Source organism: Amblyomma mixtum, chromosome 10, assembly GCF_055824585.1.
Source record: "Amblyomma mixtum isolate Tamu chromosome 10, ASM5582458v1, whole genome shotgun sequence".
NCBI lineage: Eukaryota > Metazoa > Arthropoda > Arachnida > Ixodida > Ixodidae > Amblyomma > Amblyomma mixtum.
In genome coordinates this window covers 88416694-88432191 of record NC_143021.1, presented here as the reverse complement: position 1 = coordinate 88432191, position 15498 = coordinate 88416694, and the positions used below count along the sequence as shown (strand labels likewise).

At 42.9% G+C, this 15498-nt stretch overlaps 1 long non-coding RNA gene across 1 annotated transcript; it reads right to left on the bottom strand.

Moving 5' to 3' along the window:
• Positions 1-300: 300 nt before the first annotated feature.
• On the bottom strand, positions 301-11113 carry LOC149326395 (uncharacterized). The gene is made up of 3 exons (XR_016286351.1): positions 10964-11113; positions 9808-9881; positions 301-449 (listed from the first exon to the last, which is right to left on the bottom strand). It is a non-coding gene; the product is annotated as an uncharacterized LOC149326395 (long non-coding RNA).
• Positions 11114-15498: the final 4385 nt, after the last annotated feature.

The following is a 15498-nucleotide window of genomic DNA, read 5'->3' as shown; positions in this document are numbered from 1 at the left end:
CAACACTGGAAACCTTGGTGGATTATGGTAATGGAAAATACCTTGGAATGACTGGGCATGTTGGAATGACTGGGCACGTTGGAATGACTGGGCACGTTGGAATGACTGGGCATGTTGGAATGCCTGGGCACGTTGGAATGACTGGGCACGTTGGAATGACTGGGCACGTTGGAATGATTGGGCATGTTGGAATGATTGGGTACATTGGAATGATTGGGTAGGTTGGAATGACTGGGAGATGTTGGGGCAGGGGCCATGCAGCAATGTTATGTCTGTCGCAATGAGACAGCAAATTTCAAAATAGATGAAGCTCCTACAACCAGTTTTATTTTGTGTTCATGCTCCTCTTGCTCTTCTTTAGCCACTTGTCAATGCAGCTGGGCCCCATGAAACAGCCTTGTTGATGTACCACCGGTGCATGAGGGCTTGGGAAAACTGGGCGATGCACTCTGCAGAAAAGATTGAAATGAAAGAATTAGGATCCACAAGTTTTTATTCTTGCCAGTATTAGAGTGCTAAAAAAGTAAACTCCGTATTGTGGCCACAGGAATAAAGTGAGCCTAAATCAAGAACCACTGAAGCTATTCGCACTCAAAAAGAAAAATAATTTGAGGTTCTTATTCAATATATCATATGCTCGTCATTAAGTACCATCATCAGCAGCATAACTAGCACCACTGCAAGACAAAGGCCTCTCCTATATCCCTAAACATAAGCCTGACGTGTGCTATAATGAGCAAAATAAAAAAGCCATCGTTTTTTGTCCTCTGAAGGCTTTTAGTGGGGTAGTAATAAGAGGGACAATATAAAGGTAACATCAGAAGGGTGACTGTAGTAGCACAGCTGAGATGTCGCAGACGATACACTACGAAAAGAGGCATACAATCCATTGATACATCAGTTGCAAAAAATAAAAACAGCAGCAAAGAAAAGGTAAAACAAACCAGTGTCAATGCTCCAAGCGATACCACTTATTTCCATAATTTTGAGGGACCACATGCAATGAAAATGTGGTGAGGTAGAGTCACAAGCGAAGGCCATTCTGTTCTCGATTTAATTATTACTAACTCTATGCAGCTGAATGCTTTTTCTGGTGTTTTATCTTGTTGTGTTAGTGACCATCTTCCTGTGTTTGCTTGCATTGAGAACGCTAGTAGAATAGGAAGTAAGTCCACATCAATCACATACCAAGCTATTACAGAATCATCATTGAAATCCTTTAGGGATGCGCTCATGAAAGTATATTGGAGTAAGATAGCTGAACTTTATGATGCAAATGTTGCCTATAATACGTTTGTCGATTGCTTTAAACAGATATATCACGACTGCTTTCCTCTTGTAACACGTGTGAAAAGTCGCAGAATCCGCAAGCCATGGGTAACGCCAGAACTTCGCGGAGAAATACAAATGAAAGACAAGCTGTACAGAAAATTTTTGAGCAGCCAGAAGGTTGAGGACCTTGCGGTATTTAAGAAATATAGGAACAAATTGACTAAAAAACTGCGGTCTGCACGAACAGCCTATCACGTGTCACTTCTAGATGTTAAGAATGCTCGAAATGGTGTACTATGGTCGAGATTAAATACACTTCTGCAGCGGGACAGTTCACGCACTGCATTAACAAAATTAAATATTGATGGAAAGGAAGTTTCTGGCGTCGAACTGGCTAATGTATTCAATACTTTTTTAACGAGCTTGGCTACCCGTGCTATAACACGTGCTGCCGGATCTGACGCTTGCAAATATGTTCGAATTCAGAATGATGAAAGAATTTTTCTGCACCCAGTCACGGTAGACGAAGTAGTGTCGGTGATAACAAATAGCTGTGACATTGGTGATATCCAAATACGGACAGTCAAGCATGTAGTTGACATAATTGCTCCCATACTTGCTCACATCTTTAACATCTGTTTAGAAACTGCAGTTTTTACGGAAAAAATGCAATTAGCAAAAGTTGTTGTTCTTTACAAAAAAGGAGATCGCAGCGCCCTCGCCAACTACAGACCAATCTCTATTTTGCCAGTGTTTTCGAAAGCATTTCAGAAAATGCTGCATCTAAGAATGTCAAATTTCATCCATAAATTTAACTTGCTAACACCATTTCAGTTTGGCTTCTGCAAAAGCAAATCCACTGAACTTGCATTACTCCAACAAAAGGAATATATAATAAAGCAACTTCAAAACAAATCTATTGTCATTGGTGTATTTGTGGACTTCTCAAAGGCTTTTGACCTGGTAAATCATAAAATCTTACTAAATAAATTACACTACTATGGTATCCGAGGAAAAGCGCTCTCATTGTTAAGTTCTTATTTGTCGTTTAGACAGCAAGTGGTGTACATAAATGGTATACAGTCTGAACCGAAGCCGCTCTTCTGCGGTGTCCCCCAAGGCAGTACGCTAGGGCCTCTACTCTTCAATATTTACCTAAACGATATTGTCAACATTAGCGATAATACAAAGTTTTTCATCTATGCAGATGATACGAGCGTATTTTTTTTCGGGTGAAAATGTTCATGAACTTATCAAACAATGTAATGCCACAATGAAAGCTCTTGAGGTCTGGTCTGCAGTTGACCTGATGCAAATAAATGAGAGTAAGACCAAAGCTGTCATATTTAGACCGAAAAATAAAGTTATCCCACTGCACGATAATATTATATTAAACTCGCGGGCTGTAGAAATTGTTAAGCAGTTTAAATGCCTTGGGGTCATATTTTCTGCCAGTATGTCATGGGATTATCATGTCAATTATATCTTGAAAAAAATAGCTCAAATCACTGGTGTTATAGGCCGTCTAAAATACATACTTCCCACAAAAACTAAGATGCTGGTATACAATTCAATATTCAACTCGCATTTAAACTATTGACAGTTGGTGTGGGGCACTACAACACCGCTAACCTTGAACGTATTCATTTAATGCAAAAAAGATATCTCCGAAATGCATATAATTTACCGTTCCGACATCCCAGTGCAGCTTTCTTTTGTCATTCCAGAGTTATTAAAGCACATAATCTTTATAAATATCGCCTCAGTGTTACTTTTAGAACAGAAATCAAGAAGAATGTAACAAATCTTAAAAATTTTTCAGAACTAAGGAAAAAAGAATCAGTCTATCCAACAAGACGTGGAGAAGAATGGACAGTGCCAACACCTCGACTAAATCTTGGTAGGGAATGCCTTCAGTACACACTTCCATCTCTTCTAAATAGGTATATCCACATTAACCTCGATTTGTTTTCTTTTTCACGTCATGAACTACATAATTTGTTTTTGCATAACATTGTTTAAGTTTCATTATGTATACATATTGCTGTTTCGTGCATTCTCCGGTGCTTCCTTGATGTGCTTGTTTTTTAAAATTGTATAAACTCTTGTGTTGCCTCCCTGTCAATAATTAGGATTGTAGACTCGTCAAGCTGCCCAAGGGCAGCTTTTTTCTACGATTCCTCCATCTGTAGTGCTAGATGGGAAATAAACTTTGATTTGATTTATTCTTCAATGGGAACAGGAAAAATTTCTTGATTTAGTTGTGATGGCATCCTGGTCTGAAGCGGGGCAGCAACATTTAACATTAAGTTGTGGAAAAGTATTGTAGAGTACATGGAACACACCTAAACGAGCGATTTCCCCTTTTATGCAGTGATGTCTGGTGGTCAAATGAGATGACTGATTACACATATGCTGTACCAAGTGTCGCTGTTGGATTAAAGGGAGTTGGTGGCGTAGCATCAAACAGTTTGGTGCAAAATTGAAAGAGCTAGGGAATTCTTCAGTTTGGAATCAATAAAAGTTTTATGCATAAACTGCGCAGCATGGCAAGAACACACAGATCATGACATCTCCTGATAAACCCGAGTGCCCTTGTGGTGCCAGCAGCATGTATCGTGACATGCTCCAGTATGTGGGGCTGCATCTGGTTAAGGTTTCTCCATACCATTAACCCTAGAGGTGGGAAAGGAGGTCAATACGTTGTGACAAAACAATGCAGACAAGACAAGGACAACGAAGGAATAAATATGATGGCATGAGTGCTGACTATCGCCAATGTGTATTGGAAACCACGTCAAAATATATACACTGTGGCCTAAAAAAACAACGAACAAAGGGCACCTTGTGTCAACCACATTGCATGAGTGTAAAACAAAACAAAAAATGACAAAGAAGCATTTAAGAGCATGAACTCTTCCTTAGGAAGCGATAAAGAAGGTGTGCTAACACAGTGATTGCGTTTTTTTTTTAAATTTCAGCGGCCTCGATTATCTCACGCACAAACTTTTCTGTGTCTGTCAGGCAAAATGCAGAACATGAATTCCGGTTCACAGCGTTTAGGATCTGGCAAACAATTGCAATTGCGACAGTGAATCATCAAAGTTCTCCCGCAAGCTTTGTTCACATCGTCGTGGTGGTCTTTTAAACCTCTCAGTGACACACTTGCCTGTTTTCCCAATGTAAACATAGCCGCATTTCAAGGCGTTCGAACACACTATGTCTTCTGTGCAGTGCACGAAGAGACTCTGATGGATAATCTCGGTTGACTACAGGTACTGAAACTTCATAGGGTTAGAAAAACAATATCGACGCCAACTCGACTGCCTATTTAACCGGTGCGACCAATTGTGGATGTAGGGAACAGGTACGTACAAACTTCCTTTTGGGAGTTACAGTCTCGACGGGGGCACAAAAGGAATGTTTCAACTTCTGCTTAAAGCAATCGGCTAGAGACACTGACAAAGGTTCTGAATATCCAGTAAAGGACAAACGGCATATGAGCTGGGCAAAACTGGATGCCATGGCAAGCAAACAGGATTTTATTAAGGAATTTTTGAAGCAAAGGTTAGTGACACCTCTTGACCAGCTTAGACTGAACCGAAGAAAATGGTAAAAGTAGCTTGTTTTCCCTTGGCTCGTAAGCCCAACAAGTGTAGCCACCCAAGATTGAGATCCAATAAATGTGATGACATATTATCCTCCATAATTTCAGTGGTGATTCAAAGTGGACTGAGGCTTTGACTGAACTCCTCTCTCACCTTAGACAATGCTTCGTCAGGATTGGAGATCCTGCAATAAGTCACGTAACAGCGGCGCTAATGCAGTTTTTTATGCAAAAACAAGCTATTCTGAAATGTAATAAAGGTGGACTGAAGGTATGAGCTTAAAAGTGCGACAAAATTATTCACCAAAACGCCTGAGACGTTTGGAATGCCACTGCTCCATTTAGGTTAATGAATTCCTCAACACATTATTGATCCTGATTGAGGGATGGCGTAATATAAATCCTTGATGTCAACATAGCACCCCATGAAACTGGTGCGAGAGTTATTGTGTAGAAACTGCGTTACTTTCTCTGCAGATCTTACACGAGAGGAGTCATCAATGCTCAGCAACTTAATTTTATGTCGCAAAGAGAAGGCGATTGTTTCTGACAGGTTCCATTCTCTTAAACTACAACCCTCAAGGAGCAGTCACCTTTATGGGTCTTTGCGGTAAAGAAGATAGCTGGACAATTTTTCTTACTCAAGTTGATGGCATTAGCCTGATGGTTAAACTCTAGATTGTTAATGTTTCTTGGCACTGGACTTTGCTTTTAACAAATCAGATAGTAAGTGGAACTCAAACTCAGAATACACTGCATCTGTGGCCTTGGACTGAAAGGCTCCTTTCGATACGACCACGAAACCACCATTTATCAGCAGTTGAAAGCAAGAGGGCCCACCCTCTTAAATACGACACAGTTCGGCCTGTGGGCAAGTTCCTAAAGAGGGTTCAAACCGTGACACTGCATCAAAACATCCCGAAACAGACCTGTCACACTCAGGTCTGTGCGTGGAAAAGGCAACTCGTCAAACCATGGCAAGCATCTCCACAATAGTTCTCTTCGGAGGAACGGAAAATTTTGGTCCATAAGCACTTCAAGGACCAGACGAGTCAGCGACTCCAAGCTGAAGCTGTGCACCTTGTTGTCAAACTCTTGTGCCTGAAAACAAGCCAGGGAGTGGCTGGTTGACGGTGTCACGCACCGTTGACCAGGTAAAAGCCATCTGGAATGCCACTTTGCAGCCACTTTGCGCTCACTAGCCCGGAGCAGAGAAGCCAAGACACGAGTGTCTGAAAACAAGGTGCACAATGTCGACACTGAGTTCCTGCCTCGTCTGCTGCTTGAATCATATACGGGCCAAAATTTGCCATTGTTCCTTCGAAGAGGACTATTCTGGAGCTGTTTGCCATACTTTGACGTCTTGCCTTCCTCTGCCTGGACCTGAACGTGACAGGTGTGTTTCAGGGGGCGTTGGTTGATGGGGTGTCGTGGTTTGAACCATGCCAGGAACTTGCCCGCAGGCTGAACTGTAACGGGTTTAAGACGGTGGGCCCTATCGCATTCAACTGCTGATAAAGAAGGTGGTTTAGTGGTCATGTCTAAAGGCGTCTTTCTGTCCAACGCAACGGAGGCAGTTAATTCTGAGTTCAAGTGTCACACAACAGCTGATTTGTTAATAGCAATGTCCAGAGCCAAGAAACTATGTAATAATCTAAAGTTGAACCATCTGGCTAATGTATCAACTTCAGCAAGAAACTAGCAGAGGTGCCAATGAGAGGTCAAAAGACCACCGTTACGATGTGAACAAAGCTAGCAGGGGGAATCTGATGTTTCACTGTCGCGACTGCGATCGTTTGCCACATCCTGATTGCTGTGAGGCGTAATTCACGTGCTGCATTGTGCTAGACAGACACAGAAAAGTTTGTGCATGAGATGATCGAGGCCACTGAAATTGTAGAAAAAACGCAATCAATGTGTTCACACACCTTCTTTATCGCTCCCTAAGAAAGAGTTCATGCTCTTAAATGCTTCATATTCAACTTTCGTTTTGTTTCTGACAGGTTCAAAGTGAATGTTACAAGGCGTCCTTTCTTCATTCTTTTTTTAGGCCACAATGTATATATTTTGATGTGCTTTCCAATAAACCTTCTTGAAAGTCAGCACTCGACCATCGCATTCCTTCCTCATCTTTCTCTTCTCTGCGCTGTTTTGACACGATGAATTACAAACAAGCCCATTCATCCGTCTTGCAAAAGTCAATACAGTCAGAGTAGCTGAGATAGTTGGGGCATCCTTCTGAATAATGCAGTCATTAAGACAAGGTTGGGACATAAAGACAAAGACTGTTATTGAATGGCTAATATTAATGTACTTTAGTAATGTGCTTGGTTTGGTTTATGGGGGTTTAACATCCCAAAGTGACTCAGGATGAGGGACGCCTTATGATTTTGCATATTGATATGCTGGGCTTCATAAGAGAAGAAGTACAATAGTTTTTTAAGGCCAGCCGTAGAACAGGAAGCAATGAATCTACACTAATATCAAAGAATGAAGGCTCAAGCATGAGAGTGTAGCTAAAAGGTTATAATGACAAAGATGAAAAGCTTTGGAGAAATTCAAGTCGATGACACTTGCCTAGAATAAAGAATCTAAATTTGGGTGAAAATCTGTTGTGAATTCAAAAAGTTGGATTGCACATTAGTAAAGAGAATGGGAGCCGTGATGACTGGTATAGAAATATTAGTTTGAATTATGGTGGCAAGTAATATGCGGACTCATTTCGTGCTCTAACAGTTCATGCAAAATGCACATCAATAAAATAGGAGAACAGTCTGGGGATCAGAACGGTTTCCAGCCTTAATTATTGACAGGTCAGCTTCAGGTTGTCAGGGATAGAACCAAGAGGTTTGGATTGGCTAACAATTATTGGTAAAATCTGTCTTCAGATATCCTCAGTAGTTTAAAGTATGCCAGAAGGCTTCTCACACAGCCCTCACGTACTCGAAAGCTTGTGCTTATCAATGACTTTCGAGACATGATGAGAAGCAATGATTAATGCAGTGAAATGGGTAACAAATAACTGATTTTTCTCAAGAAAGTGCCCATGGAATATGCTGTCAAACAAATTCCCAAGGATCCTTTAATTAAGCCCAAAATGACAGTTTATGGGTAGCCACTTTGTTATAACCATCACATACAAAAAAAGAGACACCAGAAGCCCTCCTTATTCACTGAAAACAAGGGAGAATTATGAGACATTATTCCGGCACACAAAATCACACGGATGAAGAGAGTAGACTCCATGGACACCATATTTCAACTGAGGTTTATTCCACAACACAGGCTTTTTATGTGCAAAGGGGTACTAGTGATCCCTGGGGCTCAAAAGTATTTCCGCCACCAGATAACAATTATTCAGGACGGCAAAAACCAAAACAGAAAAAACATGGGGGTAAAGGTATCTTGCCACTCACTTTCAACACATCGGCACGCCTATGCATCACCTACCTGGCTGACCCAACAAACATATTTGCCTCCAGATAATCTATTTCTTTTTCTGGAGCGCTGCAGAAGGGCTGCTGACGTAATTCTCTTTTTCAGCAGAGATACAAAAGGCTTAAAAAATTTTCCAGCCCTTTCAAGTGCTAAACTTGCACAAGGCATGTGTTTCTTTCAAAAACGCCTTGCATGCTCGCTTGTGCGAGGAAAGGCGAATGTGCTCAGCTAAATGACCTCTGCCACTTAATGAATCAGCTGTCCTGCAATGTTCAAGCAAGCGTTCATTGATGCAAGCCTCGTCTGTCTAATGTAATGTTTGCCACAGGCAAGGAGGATGCTGTACACCATGTCAACGTCATGTTTAACGAGGGGTTTGGTGTGCTTAGTTTAGTAGGCAGGCTTTTTCGTAACGTCATTTATCAGGTGGCACATGCATCCCAGCTTTCCCAAGCTGAAAATACGACATGTACATTGTGTTTGTCACTGGCCTTCTTGAGGCGGTGTGACACCTGATGGCAATAGGGCACAATGACAGGTCACTGTTGCGAATGTGCGTTCTCTTCCGGCTTGCGCTGCCCAGCACACTTCATCTCTCGAACCTGGCTTTCTACCACTAAGGCTACAATTTCTCCTGTGAAAACTGCTTGCTCCAGTCTCCTTACTTGCGCATTGATGCTGTCACAGAGTCGTGACAGCGTCAATGCCGAAGTAAGGCGACTGGAGCAGGCAGGCAGAAAAAGAAATAGATTATCTCAATGCAAATGTGTGTTGGGTCAGCCAGGTAGGCAATGTTTAGTCACGCCAATGCATTCAACTTGAGTGACAAGCTAACCTTACGCCTATGTTTTTGTTTTTGCAACCTTGAATAATTGTTACCTGGTCGAGGAAACACTTTTCAGCCACAGGGGTCACTAGTACCACTTTGCATGTAAAAAGCTCATGTTGTGGAATCAACCTCAGTTGAAGTATGGGGTCTATGGAGTCTACTCTCTTCGTTCATGTGTTTTTGTACACTGGAATGATGTCTCATAATTCTACCCAGAACCAATTAGCTCAGCTCTCCATGCTTAGCAAAAACAAGGCAGCAGTAATGAAACCAGTTCTCATGTGTGCACTTTTTCTTTTACATCTGTGACCTGCGATGAGTGGCATAAAAACACATATTTAAGTTAACACACATGCATCATAATGTTAATATTCGTAGTCAAATAGTATCACATAATGCAGCCAAAAACATGCAGACATTTCGCACTTCATGCATAGAATGCAACGGTTAAAAGACGAGCAATATTGAATGTAAAACTTCAAATGGCCTGCAACCGGCCCATTCTCACAGCCAACTAATATTACTCATATAAACATGTAAACATATCAGGCCAGAGCTATCGAAACTGCTCCAAGCAGTAGCATTAAGGAAAAGAGCAATGAAAGTAAGAGAACATTTCATGGCAACCACAAAAACAAAGCACAATGCAGTAACAACTTACAACACAGCTTTTGACTTCATCTGGTGGCCACAAAATCCATGCCATTGACTCGGACTGGAAGACAGATGTGCCACCTGCGGATACCAATTTCCCATTATCACTAGGACAGGAGTACAAAAACAAGCATGCGAACTCGGTCCAACAGTGAATATCACATGAATGTAAAATGATCAGGAAAAATATACTTGCCCAAGTATACGCCTCAATACAAAGGAAAACTACCCTGTTTAAAATGCATCAGTTCCCCTAGCACTAGTAAAGGAATCTTGCTATGAGCAAAACAAATCTGCGTTCGAAAGCGTAGATAAACATCGTAATAACTGAGACAATTATTGCGTCACTTGTTTTCCTCAGAAACCAATTTTCAAACAGCAGAGTGATCGAAATGCAAGATCCTATACTCTGGGTAGCCAGAAACGCTATCGGTATCATAAAAAAAAAATCTTCACATACACATTTAAAAATTAGATCCTGACGGCCGGAAATTAACTTTCGTTGGTAACTGCAACCTGAGACAGTGCTTTCTTTATAGTGGGGTTTGAATTCAGATGCGGAAAATGGGCAATGATCGTATTGGAGGGTTCCGGATTAATTTAGACCACCTAGAATTTCTTAACGTGAGCTGACATCGCACAGCACAGGGGCATTCTTTTTTTCATTTCACCTAAATCGAAATGCGGCTACTGCCATCAGGATCAACCCCACGACCTAAGGTTCAACAGTCTAGGGCCAAGCAAAAACCGCGGCGAATAAAAAGTGTTTCAATCCCACTCAAAGTGCTAACGCTATCTTGAAAGACAATCATACATTTTACGCACAGCCAAAGTGCCGGTCCTTGAAACGTGCGCGGTGGTGTGAACAAGCATGGGCAGAAACGCGTAGAACGAGGCATATACGAGGACAAATCTGTGCTCAACAAGAAACAAAACGCGCAAACATGCGCATACCAAAATCATGCAAAGCTAGCGCACGCACGGTCGCATCCCCTCTGCCAAAACAAGTACCGACAGCGACAATTCTTGGCAGAGCAACTCACCGCGGCGACAACAAAAGCGCCTTAAACGCTTTTTATAGCATTGAACACGAATACTGCAGCAGTACGACAGGTCACCGTTCCAGCATTATATGCTTCGGATAATGCACGAGTGCTGCTTACCTTTTCAGATGATTGCGTAGTCGTGCAGAACGCTGTTTGCCTTCGTGTCACGGGCACTACACCAACCAGTGAGAGTTCAGCACGAGTGCTACGTAGCCGGCACTCTCTACCACGTAGTCACACAGAAGAAAATACTCTAGGCCTTATTTGGAACATTTCCACCGCGACACTGCCCGCGCGTCTTTGTGCCTGGACACCCATCCTGGACTACACAAAGAAGCGCACAGACTGAAAAGTTAGAGAGACCAGAAAAATGACACTTTGCCTCGAATAGGCTACGTCGACAGCACTGCGCGATTGTGCACCCTTGTGCAAGAAGAAACACACGCAAACCACAACACAGTTCACGACGGCTCACAATCCAAGTAGCGAATTGTAGCAAGCGCCGAAGCGCGATGCACGCGGCGCAGCACCCGAACCGCCATGAGGGTTATACAGAAAAACAGCTACCGGCAGCCACCTGGCGGTGACAACCAGTTTCTGTTTCGGTTTCGTTGTGAAAAAGCTTGTATCCTACTTTTCATTTTATTTTTGGTATTTTTATTGGGTATTCAGCCGTATCAGCATCCACAGAAATTGCAGCGATTGCGAGCAATTACCACTGGTAGAAACGCGCGAATTAACGACCTGTTGCTTGCGCTGCGGTTGAAAAATGCCTGAGTTCTCACGGCAGTATCGCTTGCTGCTTTGCTCATTCACGAAATTACATGCCGATTTCTGTTTGTATGGGGAAGTTTTTTTTTATACTGATGAGAGATCAGCAAGGCTAACAAAATACCCAACGTAGCAGTCGTAGAGAGTAGGTTGTCGTAAAAACATGGTGACGCTGTTTGATCGGCAGCACGACGTGAGAGGCGGCAGCGTTGAAACGCGCGTCGAGAGAACAACCTCCATGGTATATGCTTTCTTGAGACTACAGTGAAGGTGTGCGTTTTTTATAGTGGAGTTCTCTCATCCAACGTGAAAACCAAATCAACTCTTAGTATGAAATATGCTGTGTAATTTATATCCTCATATTGTGTTTATATATATCTGCATTTCTATTTTGAAAAACAGTGTTGTACTGGTAATTTTGTACCAAGGTGCATGTATAAGAGTGCAGCCTTGTCGAAATATTCTGTGTATATATTTGTATTCGTAACCCTTCTACAAAGAAGCTGTGTGACCAGCTATGTGGTTAACAATTCGTTAATTGAATTAGTAATGTCTTGAAATGCACGCTCACTAAAATTTTCTGAATGAAATTGAGTGTTCGGATTCAGGCATGCAGGGCTCTGCAAACCTGCAATTTATTATTTTGTGAACAATGAAGTTAAACTTTTTCTCAAATATTTTGCTAATGATAATCTAAGCCCAAGTATATAAGTCGTTACTTTTTAAAAAATTTTCTGAAACTGTCAAGTCAACAAATGCACGTGTAAAAAATAGAAATTTGTCTTGCAGTTTTTATTCTAACGGCATAAAGTGCCAAGTGTACAGTCTTTGTCAAAAGTAACCAGGCTGCATGGTTTGCTTCTAGCTTGTATAGTGGAGCCCTTGTGTTATTCCTAAGGATCAAAACGTGTTGGAAGGTAATAAGACCCTCAGTCCTTACCTTTAGCTACCATTCCAGCTTTAGGGAAGCTGTGAGGGATCCACTGTACGAGCTAGAAGCAAACCATGCAGCCTGGTTACTTTTGACAAAGACTGTACGTTTGATGGATTTGACCCACTGAGATTGTTAGTGCATTGATCAGTTTCATTTTGTCAACCATATAGGCACATGCATGCAGTATCTGCTGCCCAGCATCGGACATTCAAATACAGCCATGGTTTGTGCCATGCCAAACAAGTAGGTACAGTCGTGGGTAAAAAAGATTAGCACACATGACGGAACACCAGAGCGCCGGAATGACAACGCCTGGCACTGCGGGTGGCGGAGAGGCTGATAACGGGAGTGCCGGGCCGTTCTCATTCTACAGTATTAAGGGGGTCTGCCACGGACAGTAAAATTACTGCGGACTGCCACGGACAGCAAATTAGCGGACTGCCACGGACAGCAAAATTGCTGACTAAAAGCAGCGCTATCATCTATTGTTCCCGCGAGTTCCTTTTGACAAACCATCGCGGACATAAAAAAAACAGTAATAAAAAGAAGCCATCTGTGCTCATGATAACCGAGCCAAAATAAATTCCGCAAGCACATTCACGTAGGGTCGGCACTTCAACGCTCGGGCGGTGCACGCTTGATAAAGCTTACTTCCTGCCCCCCTAGGTTGCAAACATGGAAACGGCCCGTTTGACAGTTCTGCCTACCGCAGCGCCGCGTGGTGAGATATACGAATTCTGATCGCCAGTGATCTGTGCTAATATTTTTTGCTCGCGACTGTACACATCCATAGGCTCCCACCGTGGTTTCCACATAGTCCAGTGTTGCCTGCCAGGCCCACCGAGATAATCACGATGGATACCACCAAGCCCATCCCGTCCCATCGTGTTCACTGAAGTGTCCAGCGTGGTTTCCATTCAGCCCAATATTGTTTACTGAAAGTGCCAGTGCAGCCACCACAATTTCCACTCAATCCAGGGTGGCCCAAAGTCGCCATTAGTGCATCCAGCATCTCTCCCATTCGCTCCATCAGCACCCAAGGTGGAAACCAACACTTCCAATCAGCCCACCGTTTTCTCCAACATGGAAACCAACACATCCATTCGGCCCACCGTTTTCTCCACCGTGACTTTTGCTGGAATTTTCAACAGGGACCACGCTTTTGCTATCGCCTTTTTAAAATTTATGAGGTTGTCGTGTGTGGGGTATCTTCGGAAAGTTCCCCAGGCTTTATTCTTTTTCTTTTTTGCTTCTATGCAATCTTGGTTATACCAAACCTTGTGGTTTTGGCGCACTACTGGTGACTGCGGAATAGCTATACGTGCAGCCGCAATGATACATGTTGTAAAAATTTCATTTTGTTTGTCAACGCTAAGATTATCACAAAATACTTTCTCCAGACAGCCGTTCTCTTGAAATAGTGGCCAGTCCGCTAAGTGTAGCTTCGAAAGGCGTGGTTTAGTTGGAATGATTGGTGGTGGTGATGAACAGTTAATTAAAACTGGAAAGTAATCACTTCCGTACGGGTTATTAAGAACATCCCACTTAAAATCGATAAAAATGGATAGAGAGCTAAAAGACAAGTCTATACAACTCATCTTCCCGGAGGATGGAGTGCAATATGTGGGTTTGCCTGTATTGAGCAGGCAAACGTTGTTGCATAGAATAAAATCTTCTAAAACCCGACCTCTAGTGTCTGTCTGTTCACTATCCCGAAAGCGGGAGTGCGCATTAAAATCTCCGACTACCAGATATGGTTTTGGTAACTGATTAAAAAGTGCTTCTAGGTCAGTGTGCTTCTAGTGTTACTGTGAGGTGTGGTTGAAGATACACTGTGCATATGGTAATTGTTTTAAAGCTAATGACGGTGACTACAACGGCTTCATAATTCGTCTGGAGCTTTATTTCATGGGTTGCAACACCGCTCTGAACTACAACAGCACCGCCTCCAGAGAGCCTGTTTGCCTTTTCACGGTCACGGCGAAAGAATACATACTTTTTAAAAACAGTTTTATGAGAAAGTCCCAAGTTGGTCTCCCACAGACACAGTGCTACAAGAGATAGAGAATTTAAAATATCTGTTGCATCACTATAGTTATTTAGAATTCCACGGCAGATCCAGTGGGTAAGGAACGCCATGATCATTTCGGGGAGGAATGTATTGAGACTTTAGGTCCCTCCTTGTTGAGGGCCTGTTATCAAGGTTTTTTTCTTTTACGAGATCAAGAGCGCTCCGCCTCCGCAGCGGTGGAGGCGAGCTCTGACTTGTGTCCATCGCCTCAGTGGGGGCGGAGGAGATCCGCGGAGAACCCGCGGGTCGAGGGGTTGCGGGCTTCTCCCAAACGGGGGCTGGCGCGCCTTTTTCCGGGGGTGGCATAGCAGCTCTCGCTGCATATGCGCCGCGCCCGCGCACCACATCGGCGAAGTTTGTGCGAGGTGAAGGAGAAGGTGCCTTGTGACATTGCATAACGCCTTCTTGCGTCTTTAAATGTGATATTCTCTTTTTTTCTCTTTTCCAGGCAGAAGAAGATCTTGAATAAGCAGCGTGGTCGCCTTCGCAGTTTGGACAGCGTGGCGTGGCATCACAGTCGTCTGATTGGTGGTCATTTGAGGCACATTTAGCACAGGTGTTACGGCGGCGGCAGCTCTGTCAGCTGTGGCCGAACTTCTGGCATTTGAAACAGCGTCTAGGGTTGTGAATGTACGGGCGAACTGCGATTTTTGCACCGCCTACCTCGATTGACACGGGTTGAGTGCAGGACGTATATGTCAGGACCAGGCGTTTAGTCGGGATCTCTTTGCTGTCTTTGCGGACTGTAATTCTATGGACACTGGTTACATTTTGAGGAGACAGTCCTTCAAGCATTTCTTCTTCTGTTAGGTGCAGAAAGTCATTGTCTGAGATGACACCACGTACTGTGTTTAATCCTCTGTGTGGTGTGACAAA